We start from the raw sequence: 15,588 nt of genomic DNA, 5'->3' as shown, positions 1-15,588 counted from the left end.
CCTAGGCAGGCAGTGCGGGCTGTTGTGTTGGGAAGAGCCAGGAACTATCATGAATGTCTTTGGGAAGCAACAAAAGAATGACAGAAGAGAAATTAAGAGAAAATAATCCAATGAAAACATGGTGCTGACTTAGGATCAGTAGAAATGCAGTGAACCCAAACACCCATTCGCAGAAGTATGTGGGCATGCCTTTTTAATTTTCTTTTTCCCCCACCACTACTCTTAAAGAAAGCAGGAGCCTGAGCAGAGAGTCCAGAGAGTAGTAATGAGAATAATCAGTGTTCTGGCAAATATGACCTATGAAAAAAAGATTGAGTGGATTTGGGTTTATTAGCCTACAGAAAAGAAGGCTGAAGGGGGAAGGTGGTAACGGTCTTCCAGTATATAAAAATCCGCTGCAAGGAAAAAGACCATAAAGTGTTCTTCTCATCCATGGTGGACAGGGCAAAAAATGATGGGCTTAAATTGCAGCAAGGAAGATTTTCAGGCTAGAAATAATATGGCTGTAGTAGTGAAAGGCCAAAATGGGTTGCCTGGGGAGAGTGTGGAGACTCCACTGGAAAGCTTTTTAAGGGCAGATTAGGTGGCTATTCGCCAGGTGTGGTTTACTTCTAGTTGGTCTTACCTCATGGCAAGGGTTAAGCTAGATGAGGTTCCTGAGGTTTCTCCATGCCTTTTTCCTTTGGGGTTCAGATGTGCCTGGGATTCAATCAGCTCTATCCATGGGCTGGGGCACTGGTGTCACAGGCAAGAATGATGATGCCATCACACAGGGTGTGATAAGGAAGATGGATTCAGTGCTCCCTGAGGCTGTGCTAAGCAATGCCTTCAAATTCCTGCTGGAAATACACTCTAATGGGTTCTCTTCCAGTTTGGGTGGGAGCTGGGTGTTAGGGGGAGGACTGGAAGCATGGAGGGTTGAAACAGGAGGTGTCCTCTGTGACAAGAGATGTCCTATCATGTTTAATATGCAGGAATAGATGGAAAGAGTTCAAGATAGTTTGGTCAAACTAAGGTGTTACAATCAGTGCTCAGGCTTCAAACTCTTTCAGATTTCATTGTTTAAATGTTCTTTGTCCTGATCCCTGTTGCTGTTGTAGTAATTCCTGGAAGCTCTTTTCCCCATGCCAGTTTCTGCTGTTCCTCATCTTCTTCCTTTTAACCCCAGAGGAATTAACCTACTAGTCCATCTGAAAGCCACACAATTCCTCCTCCTCTCTCACCTGCCCTCAGTCCTTTCAGCCTGCCACACAGAGACCACACAATTCTTAACGCTGTCAAATACTGACAAAACCAAAGAGAATAAATACTCTCTGGTTACTGTGCATCCCTGCCCCGGCCGTTGCCTTTCCCCTCAGAGGAGGTGGACTGGGCATCTCTGACTGTTTCTTTGACCATATGGTGACACCATCTCTGTCTTTGTCAATTCATAATGTTCAGAAAACATTCACGTTCTGCTCCTTCCCAGCCCCTAAGGTCTCTCCCGTGCTGTCCCAGATGTTATGCAAAATACAGCAGGCATTTATCACACTAGGCATGTTTAGATGATTTATAAGGCAGTACCACCTGCCCTTCAGTCTCCAAGAAACATGTGCTGCTGACATCCTACAAGGAAACGCTTGTTCTTCCAGGCTGAAGGCTGGGTGACAGGCTCTGCAAACCAGGTGGGCTGACTTTCCTGCACTCCAAGGAAGAATGGGAAGAGAGGGAAAGACGGAAGCAAGTAGTTTGCTGGAGCTTGTTACAGCAGACCGGCTGCTGTTCCCAACGTTCCTGAAATCATGAGCTTCCATTTCCAGAACTTGTCACGCTGAGGCACAGATCACACAAACTTTCCCAGCTGCTGCTGTGCTGGGCGAAGGGCGCACTGACTCCAGCTTTCTGCCATTGCCCCTCTGCCTCGGTAAGTTTCTTTTCATACCTACCTCCTGGCTTTTGTTTAATATTTTTTTTTATCAGGATCCCAACAAGATGTTTTAGCCATCTGAACTGGCTTAGCAATGACCTGTTATTAAAGCTAAGACAGCTCCTTCTGCCTGAAATGGGGATGAGATTGCTTACAGGAGCATCTTGGTCAGCAGACTTGACTAAGCAATGATGTCTTCTTGGCTACAGCTGGAAGAGGACATGACATCCTGATATTTGTGACTGTGGGTATGTCACCAAACCCACACAGAGTGAGCTACGAGGCCTTATACTATTGTAAGTAAGTCTAGTATGGCTAATGTGCGAGGGACAGAAAATAAGGACAGAGAACCACTAGATCTCTACACAGTCTGGGAATGTCTTCTGTGCAAAGCTGTAACAGCCTGGGTGAGGTGTTCCGCAGTTCTTCCCACAGGGAACTCGGAAGGGAAATTTCGGCTGGCCTCCTGGAGGCAGGGCTGTCACCCCTGCCCTGCAGAGCTCTCTTATCGCGACAGTCACAAATGTTTCAGGGGAGAAGCAGCGTTCTGCCAAGCAAAGCCTATCCCAGGTAGTGTCTAACGGAAGCAAATGGTTAAGTCCTTCTTCTCACTCATACTGCTGTGGTATCAAAACCCTAATGAAAACCTAAATCCAAGTCTTCTCGCTTCGTGGTTTCTCATACTTTTGTTCCATCACAGCCATATTTCGCCTCTTCTGATCACAGCATCTACCTGCGTGACCTCTATTTTATCAAACAATGTTTTGGAAATGGTGCTGGACACATTTGTCATGTCACAGGAGATGAAAACTGGAAGTTTTTTAGTTCAATCCCTGCTCCAGTCCCACATTTCTTGTGTTGCCTGATGTGAAACACAGTATATATTAGACCCAGGAGTGCAGAGCAGAGCAAAGCAGAATCTTGTACCATGGTGTATTCCCTTAAAATGCTTGCAGGTTAGCAGGCATGCGCTTCAGGTCAGGATATTTTAGTTAAAGCAAATGGATAACAGATATGGCCTTAGGGTAGGTTTTCTCTGAGTATGAGAACAAGCCCGAAAGGCGAGGAAAGCAGGTGTAGAAAACAGGTAACGCTCTCCCAAAACCATTGTGTTCCTTTGTCTTGGTGCTAGGCAGAGGAGACTGAAGGTTAGAAACAGGTGGAAAAATAGTTTCTCCCAGTAGAAGACCGTGAGCAGTTCAGAGGAGACAGCAGGTTATAATGACAACCCTTGCCAATGCATGCAGAAAATACTCTGGGTTTGGGGAGATGGGAAAAGGTACAGACCCCATCCTGCAAGTGTGGGGCGCAAGATACTCTGAGGACTGGAGATCCATGAAGAACGCCCTGCACAAAGGTGGTCTCAGTGATGCCTTTGGCCCCTGCTCTCTGCCTGTTCCCTACAGACGCTTCCTTTCACATTGTAGACAGGCAGTTTTTGTCCAACACTCTGTATCCTTACTGCATAAATCAATGAATGTTCAAGGGATGGGCCATCTTCCACTGCCTGAGGTAGGTGGATGCAGTGCCCTTGGTTCCCTTAGGTGCCAAGCCCAGACCGCTTGATCTCATTGTGTTCAGCAGCAGGCAGTGGCGTGCGAGGCACTGGGTGGGCTAAGCCTTTGCTCACCACCTCTGTGTAGTGAAGCCTCCTTTCTGCACCGCAACAGCCTCTTCTCACAACTGCTATATTTTTTCCTGCTTTCAGATCGCGTGATTCTGTGCTCTGCCATCGTGATGTTTTACAGCAAACACCCATCTGCAATATCTCCTTAATGATAAGAAAAGCTAGATTTCAGTCCCTCAGTTTTCTGACAAGGATAACAATGCCTCTTCCTCTAGAGTGAAGGGCTGGAGGCATTGTCTATTATCACCGTAGCTTTGTGTCTCTGGAGGTGGATGTTTGGTTAGACTCTCCAGTGATACAGATTTGCCAGGTATCCCTTAGCTGTCATCGGAATTTATAAAACAAAAACCCACCTGACCCCTGGTGACAGGCTACTGAGACAGGAAACCTCTGTTAGTCCACAGAAACCAAGTAAATAGGGCTGGGAAAACCTCCAGAGCCCACTGCCGTACCAGAGAATGATTGTCTCCCAGACAGCTCCACATGAGCGAAGCAACAGGCTTTCCTCAGGGAGACAGGTCAGCATCTCCATTATCGAGTGAGCCCATCAGAGGCTAAATCTCTATCCTTTTAATTTCACCCTATTCTTCATAGCTGTAAGACCTTTATTCCTCCTAGGACAATTATTCTTCCATCAAATACTTGTAGCAGGTTAAGTATGCTCCTCTGGGTATAGCTGGGCAGCTATACATATTTAGCTCTCTTTCCCTCCCCAGGAATCAATTTCCCCAGCCCTTTAATCATGTTTACTGCTCTTCTCTGAATCTGTGGAGTTGCCGGTATTTTGCATGGGTTCACATCCATCTCTGGGCTTTTTGATGAGCTGTGAGGCTTCATCTTCACCTTTTTTTTACAAAAAGCGAGGCAATCTGGTGAAGCAGTTAACGCTCTGAGCTCCTGGCCTCCCGTGACTGTGATCCTCTGCCTCCCTAAACTGCTGGGTGATGCTGGAGGTCAGTCGCTTGTTGCAGTCTTTCTCGTTGGGTGAACGGAGACAACAACGGTTCCCTCTCCGGTGAGGTGCTTGGAGACTCGTGTGTGCAACCATGATAGAAACACTGAAGTGTAGGGCTGTTCCGGCTGCCTGGAGTGGCTGGCATTGGGAAAGGATGCCAGGTTCTCCGGCAGAGCCATGACCAGGCTCCCTCACACCCCCACACGCTCCTAGGGATGTGTTTGTGTTTGCTGGCATCTACCTCTGCTGTGCAGTTCACATCTCTGAGCTGTGAAAGTCCCAAAGGAAAGCGAACAGCTTGAACTTGAGCTGGGAGCAATAATACTGCTTAACAATTTCACCTCCCTCTGATTCTTCCTTGTCAATGAGGGACCAGGACATTAACTCTCAATAAATTAAGTAATTATATTGGGGTTTAATCTATCTGTAATATTTCACTGTTGACTTTTCTAACAGCATCAAGACACTTCTTGGCAGCTTTTTCTTCTTATTTGCCCTGGTATTTGACCCCTACGGGAGCGGTTTGGTTTCTCCCAGGATCTTGGATGCCAGTGAGCTCTGCTCACCTTTCTTCCCTGCCATCTGCCATCCTGGCATTTCTTGGCCTTGGAACAGCGGATCAGATTTCACCTTGATCAAGCTGCAAAACATGAAGGTAAGAGCCTGGAGCTCTGGGCGCCGGGGCTTGGACGGAGGTGAGACACCACCGTGGGAAGGAGGTACCCTACTCCTGCCAACGAGGCACCTGGTGCCAGTGCAGAGAGCGTGGGTACTTCCCGGGCAGGATCTGGAGGAAAAGGCAAAGCAGCGGAGAGCTGGGTGATCCTGCTTTGCCCGGTGTGTTCAGCAAACTCTGCTGCCTGCCCAGCTGCAGGGAGGTGACTCCAAGCCTACTTACTGCAGGCATCCGATCAAGGCTGATATGTGCCTGCCTGGCTGGAGAGGCACCGTCAGCCGGTGGCAGAGACAGGGGAAGTCTGTGCCAATGGATGTGAGGCTGGAAAATGTGTCAGGCTGAATCCTACAAACATCTTTCTGTGTCAAGGGAGATGAAAGGTTTCTTCAGTGGGCCGTTCAGGCACGTGTTACCGTCCGCATTATCTGATGCCCTGAGCAGGGCTAAGGTGAAATTTGGGTCTGTCATTCAGGATATAGTCACTCCCCCATGTAGCCAAAGCTACTGTCCAACTCTTGCAGCTGCTATGACACATAGGTTACTCCATTTTTATTTATTCTGAAGCTTCCCAGATGCCTATAAACATGCTGGGCTGCATGCAAATACTCACAGCCTGATGGCTCAGGCAAAGAGGTGAGCACCACCTGCCTCAGCAGTGCTGCCACCCGAACAGGAGGAGCATCCTCACTTCTGGTCCTCTGCAGCTGCTCCCCTGCATGGTCTGCGGCTGATGCCTGCTGTTCCCCACAGCAGGTTGCTGAGAGGTGAAGTGGCCGCACAGTGCCTCTGCCTGAGACACACAAGCAGTGGGGCACATGAAATTACGGCGGGCAAGCACAAGGGCATGGGTGATGGAGAGCCAGGCTTGAGAGGAGAAGGTGTATTTACAGGTAACATCAAGAAAATCTGGCAGGGAAGTAGGGAAGTTTGGAATAGAGCTAAGGAGTAGGAAGGTCACTGGGGAGCAGTTTGGCCATGAGACTCAGCAATAATGTTTCTGTACTCCTACAGCTTTCAGCCAGACAGGCAAAAGAAGAGCAGAAGCCTTGAGATCTGGTCCCATCCCCAGCCACGCACCCTTGGGCCAGGCCTTAGCTTCATGTGGGTTTTGGCTGGAACTGTAGTTAAATAGCATTGCCAACTGGATTACTTTTGCCTAGGCAGAGATGGAGGAGGTGGGTGCAAGGAGGAAGAAAAGTCAGTAAAAGATGAAGCAAAAAGTGAGGCACCCCAGGGGATCAGTGGAGAGGCTCAGCGTTTCTTCAGTTGTTTCCCAGGCCTGGAGAACCACTGAGGGGGTTTTGTGATAAAGAACACACCCCACTATACATGTTTATGGCTGCTCTTGGTACAGAACTGTTTTGAGGAAGCAGCAAGGAGAAAAGAGAGAAGAGGATCAAGGTGGCAATAAGAACAACAGCTTGCTCTGAGAAAGGTGACCAGGTGAAGGGAGGCTGCAGAAACATGAACAGACTTCAGATTTGAGTCAAAAGTGATGTGCAGTATCAGCAAATACATTTTACACAAGAGCTGTTTGCACATGACCCTCACTGTGATGTGGCTGTCAGGACACTGTGCTGTTGAAAATGTGGCTGTTCTACAGGATTCTGTGTCTGGGAAGTATGACCACTTTGTTTTTTAGAAACTTAGACCCTTTTCTGTCAAAAGAAGGTACAGTTTGGAAGGCAGAGAGGGCACAATGGACAAGTGTAGCAAAAGGCAGAGATACGGTGCTGCTATGGGACAAGGAGGGGTGACTTCAATGGCATGTGCACTGGTGACTGATCTTCAGTGCTCACACCTCTGAGTTTTTTCCCTCCCAAAGTTCTGAAAAAGGGATACGGCACATGTGTCCCTTTTCCACAGTGTGTGCTGGCCCCCTTCCCGCTGCATGAGCACACACTCCTCTCCGTGGTCTCCTCATGGCTCCTTGACTAAGCAGGCACGTGATGTTTAGACGTGCAGTGTCATGGTACAGCCAGACCAGTGGAGCTGCTTAAGTGACACAGAGATATGTGAAAGGAGCTGTGGACTGTATGCCATTTTTCTGCCTTTAAGTATATACATCATGGTCTACGACTTCAGGATCATTTTGTTTCAGGGACAGTCTCCGTCCTTCAAGGTTGCTATGTACAATGTTCATTTTTTTTCTTTGCTCAGTGTCACAGTTGTTTTGGAAGACATTTTACATGCCACATTCTCCAGTTATACTGCAAAGGGCAAATCTAGGCACTCGCATGAACATTTTGGATTGTCACTTGGCGCAGGAAGGAAAGGTGAGGTGTTGCAGTAATTAAATCCTTGGCTGGCACTAGTTGCATGTGACAAAGCTGGTAGTGAAAACACGAGTATGTGTCTTTGGCAGACCCAGCTGGAGCCAAGCGAAAGGCGACAATTCCTTGGGCAGGCTTAGATTAGTGGTTTTAGGTCTCAGCTGTGAGGGCAGTCCTCACATACAAAGGGCCGCAACAAACAGCAGGAACCACCATCCTCTCAAACTACGTCGGCTCAACCTGTAGAAAGATGCTAGTGTGGCAGTAAAAGAGGAACCGTTTGCGGATGTACCACAAATCTGAATTTGCGATCACTTGGCTTCTGTGCTGTGACAATGTTCAGAATCGCTGCCCCTGGGCACTGTAGGGGGGTACACACAGGCAGTTTGCAGTTGACCACTCCAGACAGGTTGGGAGAGAGGCAGGAACTGTTCTATCATCCTGTTTAACAAAAGAAGGCATGATTTTCTGTTGTCTGAATCTCTAAAATCCCCACTGAAGGAAAGGTACCATAGCTAAATGGCTGTTGAATGTCACATCCAGGCTGCCCCTGGGGGCTGCCAGTTGGTATGGCCATGGTGATGCTGCTTCATGCAGGTGAGGTCCTCACTCTGCTCCTTCACAAGAAAGATGTTTGCCCTTGCTTAAATGTTTCCTCAAGGTAAGAGTAACAAGGACTGGAAGGTGCGGGCAGCTACTACTTGAGCAGAGAGGCTATTCTGAAGTAAAAAGCTGCTCAGAAAACTGCCAGGAATAGAAAATCTGAAGACACCACAATGTGTTAGTGCACTGTACCATAGCTGAGAGTGTGCTGGACCATGGGAGACACTGTTCCCTCAAGGATACCAGCCTACTGGGAAACTGAGGAGCATAACCCTTACAAACAACTTCGAGGAGGCAATGAATCACTGTTGGAAAAGGTACGTGGTTCAGCTGGTTATCTGCTGTAAACTTATGAAGGGAGCTATACCTTCCCCCAGTACCTCACTTGAAATGTCTCCAACATTACTGACTTGAAGTGAGGCCGTAGTACTCATTAGTAGCACTTATACAGCCGGAGGCTATATAAGAGAGAGGCAAGGAGCACAGCAAGTTCGCAGGGGTTACAGCCCCGCAGGTACCAGTCACACAATCTATCTGATCTCATCTGAGAGAAGGGGCACAGGGGAGACAGATGTTTGACAACAAACTTTATACGAAGTGGTAAGGTGATGTTTACAAAGGGGTGCTTTTTAAAAAGGGGACTCCAGATATTTTCTTTTGTTCAGCACAGGCTACGTCCCTTTGCCAGGGAATGCAGAAGCTGCTTAACTAGAGAGATGAGCGACTCAGGGAAAAAATCATCACTTGCTTTGCTATTTAAGCAAAGATGCTTTCTCGTAATGATAACCAAAGCAGGAGGCAGCATCTCTTGGCAAACAAAGTGACATTAAAAGCATTTGCTGGAAATGCTTTCCACTTTGTTTCTGAAAAATGTTTGGAGTGTGTTGATAGAGTAGTTGAGGACTCAGTTGTGCAGCAGGGGCCCAGCTACTGTAATTTGAAGTTTGGGAGGGAAAGGACCAGAGGGGTGGTGAAGACCCTCTAGAGGGACCTAGGACTTTCCCCCTCCAGGAAGCTTCTTATATTAAATCCACTAATCACTTGATGCCATCTGGCATAATCCAAAGACAGAAAACATGCTCTTCCAAAGCATGTTTAGAAGCTACTGGGATACGTCATCTCTGGCGGGGGGATGATTCACCAGCATTGGAGAAGAAAACCACTGGGGAAATCATCCCTAGCATACAGATGAATCCGGGAATAGAGCCCAGCAATGTTCCTTTGAACACATCATTGCTCTGGACCCATGGGATAAAGGCAGCAGCACGGGCTGACACAGGCCACGTCTATTCCTCAGTGAAAACGAGCTGTGCAAAGCAGCACAAATGCTTTCTTTGCATTCTGCCTGGCTTCAGGCTCTGTGGCTCCTTCGCAGTCAACCCATGGGACTGCTTTAGAGCCTGTGCCTGGCACCAAGGTGTCGCATTGAGTATACATGGACTCCTGTGGTCCCAAACATGGTGGGAACCATGGTTCCACCGTGCCTGAGGCAACACTCATGGTCTGCAGGGTGGAAGCTAGGCAAGGCTAATCCCAGGGCTGTCCCCTAAGGCATCAGTGGCTGAAGGTGCTGGGACGCACACTGCTGGGCAGGAGTCACTGACTCCCAGGCCCAAGTTCCTATGTGAAGGAAGCAGACGCTTTGCAGGAGCTGGTCTGAGATGAACTGAACTCCCACAGGAGCTTAGGCTTGTCTGTCACCCCACAGATCTCTCCTCAAAGTGCAACTGGTCCTCCTCACAAAAAACACCAATGCATTAGACCTTCAGATACAAGCCCCAAACCCTGTTGAAACAGGGAAAGAATAAACCAGAAGTGAATCTACTGCTGCAGCTACTCCTTGGAAAGCTATCAGCTATGATAGTACTTAGGGCAACTGAAAAAACAGTGTAAGAGTCAAGCCGGCTAACTTTGCCCACTGCCTGCCCATCACCCCAGCTCGCTTGCGCCCATTGAGTCTCACAGGAATTTATAAAATCAGAAAAGCTTCCTTGGCCTTGTGGGTATCTTACAGAGCCTCAGCACAGTGAAGGAAAGGCTTACATGCAAATGGGACGCCACACTAATCATTTATGTATCAAGGCCTTGAGTGCACCTGTGTGGTTTAACGACCCTGAGCAGCCTCACCTGGACCCACCACCAATGCACCCACCACCATTGCTCCAGGAACTGCATTTAGGCTCCAGCCCAGGCTCTCAATCTTGGTCTGAGCTGTGTTGCAGGTAGTCTTATTTTTAGCTTCCCTCAACTGAGTAGATCCCCTGCATGAGCTCAGGACCTGGCTCTTGTCATTGCATCCATCGCTGGACTGTCAGCAGCACCTGCTCCTGCCCTGAGCACTGTTTGGATGCCATAGGGCTGTGCCCTCTGGTCTGAGAGGACGCTGTGGTTATTCTCATCTTCCTTTGTGGTGCCTCCTGATGCCAGGTGAGTGACCTCAACCTCCAGGAAGAAGGGTGGGAAAAGTGGAGTGTTTTGTTGGTTTCCTCAGTAGCTGCTGACCCCCCCCCAAATTATCTGCATTATTGCTTCTGTTATGGAAATAAAGGGATTCAGAGTAAGAGATTGCTAAAAGGAAATGACAGATAGATTTCCAATTTGTCCCATGTGGAAAAGAAATGCCAGGCTTTCTTCTTCACTTGCTTTTTTTCTACTCTGTCTGGTGCCAATAGCTTAAACAAGTCTGCCTTACAAATCAGGAGCTAGAATTATACTTCTTAAAGAAAGAAGCTGAAATGAAGAATATATATGAGTATTAGAATGTGCAGGGAATCTGCATTACCTTCTAAGAGCAAAAGCCAGGTATGTTTTACTGTGCCGCTAACATGTGGAACTCACTGCCTTGTGATAACTTTGGGGTCAGAAGCTCAGCAGAATTCAGAAGGGATGTTGAAACAGCCAGTGAGGGCACACAGAATGACATGAGGTTAAAAATGCAGAAGGGATGCAAATCTTCATGCTTGAAGGTATCTGCTCGCTAATAACTGGTGGAATTAAGGAGGAATCTTCCCCTGTTGGCAGGTTGCTCTTCTGCAGCTTCTCATGGCGATCATGGTGGGAGCCAGGACCCTGCACTGCGTGACCTGCAGATGTGACCCGCTCTAGCAGTAGTTTTGCTTGTTTCCTCATTCTGTGAGACACCCAGAGACTAATGGCAGGGGAGGCATTGAGAACATAGTGAGGTGGCAGCAGGTTAGTAGAAGGTGAAATTATCTGTACAGTGACGTGTTGATGGATGTGTGAATTGTACACAAACGATATACGAAGCTGTGCAGCAAAAAAAAAAAAAAGCGGCACGTGCTTCTAAGCAGGGTCTTCTTTGCTGTGGAGTTCTCACTCCTGCTGCTTATCTTCCACCTCCAGTCTTACCAACAATACTGAGCAATCTGTAAAGTGCTGTGAGGTTGCAAACCTGCTGGTTCCTTAGGGCTGCTGCAGGATGGTGCTGTAGAAGGGAACGGGGCCTGTGGCTGTGAGCCACTGGACAGTACTCTGGGCTGTGTGAGGCAGGTATGCCTCACAGATGTGATGAAGAACAGAAGTGAGAACTTGAGGGACAAGTATTCAGTCACTGTCAGAGCCAGGACAAGAAATTGGGCTCTCTGTCCCCTTACACATGCCCAGCTGTTTGCCAAGGCTGCTGAACTTGTATGAGACCTTTGTGCTGGGAGACCTAGAGGAGTGTAAATGAAAGGAGCAGGAGGATTATCTCTGTGGGGACAAAGAAACAAGTTTCCTCCTATCTTTCCTTTCTAGGTTAAAAGAATGATGGAGGAAAATGTTTAGGGGCTTACTAGAATTTTGTTTCAGACAGTGGCAAGTCCTAAAAATAATATTGCTGTAACTGTTCTACTCTTCTGTTGTGGCAACAGACTGTCCCCATAATGCCCCATTTTGTCTCTATTTGTATTGTACTCACATTTCCCAGCCATGTCTCAAATGGGATACAAAGAAGGAAAGTAGAACTTGCCCTGAAAGTGTCACCCCTAATTAATATCCTCCAAGGCAGCTCCCTAATTAGTATGCAGATCCAGTTTCAGTGCAGCTTGTTAATGGGCTCACTCCTCAGAGAATGGTAATTAGGTATGACACTGATATACTATGGTGTTACAGGAACCTGCCACCAGGCTGGATCCACTCGGCAAGTGGCTGCCACCATAGCAGGAGAACAGGTCCTGCTTGGGCAAATCCATTTTGGCTGAGAACAGAGTGAAACAAGAAGGGGTGATCTGACATGGTGGAAGAAAGAAGCCCGAGGTGCGATCACAGATCTGGTCGGCAAACAGGGTGAGCAAAAGAACCTCACTAGCTCATGTCCTGTATTCTCCACACCTATGACTGCTCATGCCCATCATTCATGTGCTACAGCACCTCTTCCTTGCAGAAGTGTTCTGAAGTTGCTCTGTCCAGCTCTGAAAAAGCATATCGCTTCTGTCCTTTAGTACTCCTGTAGTATCCTGTTTCTTATCTTCCAATAACCAAAAAGTGTATATGTTTGTTTAATAGTTTTGTGACAGCGGCAGTAAGGGACAGAATCATTTTGCAGAAGCAAAATCTGATTCCTATGGAAACATTATTTGCAAAACCTTTGTCTGTCTCTGACCTCTTCTGCTTGGACATCATTTGGAATGCTGGAGATGGGGGGGTGGGGGGATAAACCAGCATAAATCCTCCAAGGCCTCCCACCATACTAGGCTCGTGGAGCAAGAGGAGACAAGCTGAAAAAAAAAAGGTCAGGCCAAAATGCTTGATTCCAACATGCTGAGCCATCAAGTGACTAAAATCGAGCCTCTTTGAATAGGTGAGTCAACGCTGACTTGAACAAATCTTTTCATTTGGGCTTCTTCAGCTTCCTGGAGTTGTTTGCAGGTGCAGCTTCTGTATCGGTGGCACCAAGGAGTCTGCCAGACCCCCCTCTTGCAGCAGTTGCCCATGAGCCCAGATGTACAGTATTTTGTTCTCAGTGATTACTATGATCCTCTGAGCGTACGGGCACCCTTGCCTTCTCTGTGTACTCTTATAACCCTCTTTCCTTTGCCCCACAAGGCCAGTTCAGCAGGAAGAAGGCTCCCCTCTGTCCTATGGCCAGGACCCAGGACCACCAGCTTCGGGCCAGAGAAATCCTTGGTGTGAGCTGCTGGTTCCCACAGACAAGCCTTGCAGTTTGTCAGGTGTGGGTTTTCTGTGAAGCCAGATACTTGTGCATGAAGTGATAGTGATTTGCCATGGCAGCTGATAGCAATATAGCTCTTATCAAAGGAATGTGAGGGAAGGAGGGAGCCAGTGTGTAGCATGAAGGCTCCATTGATAAAGACCTGGATTTTTTCCCTAGTACCATTTTCCATGTAGTCATGAACTGAGCATGCCTCCCCGCCCCCCCCCATTAGTCAAACCTTTCTGAGCAGCAAATGAGAGGAGCTTCTGGAACCTGAATGTCTTCTAGGTAGAAATAATCCTTTGTTACAAGCCTAAGGCTTAGAGTTTAAGAGATTTTTAGAAAACAGTCAATGAAAGGTCTGAGCTCAGGAAAGTTAGGAATTGAAAAGAGGCGGCATTAGGGAGTGAGCTTTACAAATCATGTGTTTATTGCCTTTAAAGCTGAGGCAAGTCAAGGCCAAACAACATGGAGCTGAGTAGGTGAGCCTTCCGTACCCCTTGGGGTATCCTGATGGGAGTCATCTTTTTAGGGGTACCTGCACAAGGGGTTTGGTTTGCTTGTACACAAATTCCCTTTGTCTCCTGAAAGATACACAGTAAAACTCTGGGGGTTTTCTGCTCTTTAAGATCTACTTCAAAAATATCAGGACTGTTAAGGCTGAGCTTTCCTAAACTTGCTGAAGGATTCACTGTTGAACTAACTAAAAGGTCCCTTTCCACACTTAAGAGTCTTAGCAAAGGTCTCCTACCCCTCTTGCTGAACGAGGCACTAGAGTAAGGTAAGTTTCTGAAGTGTGGAGATGTTGAACTCTGCTACAGCAAACAAGGTAGATTTGTTTTCACGTCCCAAACAACTGGCTGGATTCTAACATCCCGAGCTGCTTACCATCCCTGATGCTTAGGGAAGCGTTGAGGACAGCCAAAGCAGTAGCTCTGTAGCATCTGAATCCTATTCTTGTCAATATGCCTTGGAGTGAATGAGTGCAGAGCAGTTAAGACTCCAGTCCTTCCCTGGCACCTCTGAAACAAGTAACATTAAGAGATGCTTGGTCTAAGTGCACAGCATTTGCTTTTCACCAAGGAATGGACAGTCATCACAGCACTTCTCAAGCTCGGTGCTTTGTAGCCAAGAGGACTTGTGATCTTGCTTAACCTGGATGGGACAGGATCAGATACTTGTGTTTGTCCCCTCATGTCCTCTGATTATGTCCTTGAACTGTGCCAGCTCTAAAACCTTTTCCCATGTCTCCTGTATGGATCACTGGAGGAATTTGAAATGCTAACCTGACCTTTTGTCCCCTTAACACATTGTCCCAAGACAATTAGGTGGAAGAGACATTTCAGTTGCCCTCGGATATTTCATAACTTTAAATATTTTATAACAAATTAAATGTTAATTGTGTGCTGTCCAGGGGAGAAAATCATTGTAGTATTCAATTAACATTTAATATATTAGCCATCAAATATTTAAATAGCTCCTTTCCAATGGATGTATTTCTTCTGCATTTTCTGTGTGGGTCCCTGACGTAGCTTTCCAGAAAACTTTTCACCAAGATGCTACAGCAGAATAACTTTACAAGGGTAGAAAAAAGATCACGTTTCTCCCTCTGTTTTCTTGCTTTTGAAGTTTTCCAGCACAATATAGAAGCTCTGGATACTAGCATGGGGAAAAATCAACAAGCTGATGGCCCCTGCAGTATTGCTTTGCTCTTCTGCTAGCTCACCCTGACTAAAAGTCGTGACATCTCTGAGAAGGTGCCTAGATAGCTCTTAATTATACAGTTGCCCCCTGAAGTCCCTTTAGTGCCTCTTCGTTGCACTGTGCATCAAAATCCGCTTCTGTTCTCAGGGCCCTACATCTCATGGCTCCTGCTTATGCTTCTGATTTTATGGCTTCTCCCCTTAATCTGTCCTCAGCGATCACTTCTTTCAACTTTTCCACTGACATGCTTGTCATCTCTCCTGTCACCCTTGTGTGCCTTTAATACCTTCCTGTAAGGTCTGTTCATCAAGCTGCTATTTTTTTTTTCTGCAACTAGCACACCTTCTTCCCATCCCTTAAAAAGAAACGGGAAAGTTCACTTGTTACAATAACAAAACAGATGTGTCTGTGAGGAAGAGATAACATCACTGCATACTTGCACGTAACAGAGGTTGCATGTTAACTAACAGCAGGGTGAGGTGATTCCATAGAGCAATGTGTGTTAGTAAGCAAGATGTACATTAATCCTGTGAAGTCGCATCATAAAATAGAGGCTGTGGGGCAGGCATTGGCTGGGGGAAGTCTCTTGTGCTGGACTGACTTGGTAAATGACTTTACGGTTCTAATATTAATGGGCTGAACACGAGTACTTGGGACATTGTTCAGGGACAGATTAGGAGACACAGGTT

The 15,588-nt window shown here is 47.1% G+C and overlaps 2 long non-coding RNA genes across 3 annotated transcripts in view; both read left to right on the top strand.

The window, feature by feature from the left end:
- LOC130150400 (uncharacterized) overlaps positions 1 to 15,588 on the top strand; it is an 87,775-nt gene that overhangs the window by 15,416 nt on the left and 56,771 nt on the right. The window contains exons 3-4 of one of the 2 annotated variants that reach the window (XR_008822223.1): positions 1,632 to 1,903; positions 4,945 to 5,143. The exons of the other annotated variant lie outside the window; for it this stretch is intronic. This is a non-coding gene — a long non-coding RNA (uncharacterized LOC130150400). The remainder of the gene's footprint in view (positions 1 to 1,631; positions 1,904 to 4,944; positions 5,144 to 15,588) is intronic. 2 annotated transcript variants of the gene reach the window in all.
- Positions 5,150 to 15,588, top strand: part of LOC130150401 (uncharacterized) — a 45,153-nt gene continuing 34,714 nt past the window's right edge. The window contains exons 1-2 of the long non-coding RNA XR_008822224.1: positions 5,150 to 11,232; positions 12,154 to 12,327. This is a non-coding gene — a long non-coding RNA (uncharacterized LOC130150401). The remainder of the gene's footprint in view (positions 11,233 to 12,153; positions 12,328 to 15,588) is intronic.

Source organism: Falco biarmicus, chromosome 5, assembly GCF_023638135.1.
Source record: "Falco biarmicus isolate bFalBia1 chromosome 5, bFalBia1.pri, whole genome shotgun sequence".
NCBI classification, from domain to species: domain Eukaryota; kingdom Metazoa; phylum Chordata; class Aves; order Falconiformes; family Falconidae; genus Falco; species Falco biarmicus.
Note: the sequence above shows the minus strand (reverse complement) of the source record. Positions and strands in the feature narration are given on the sequence as shown.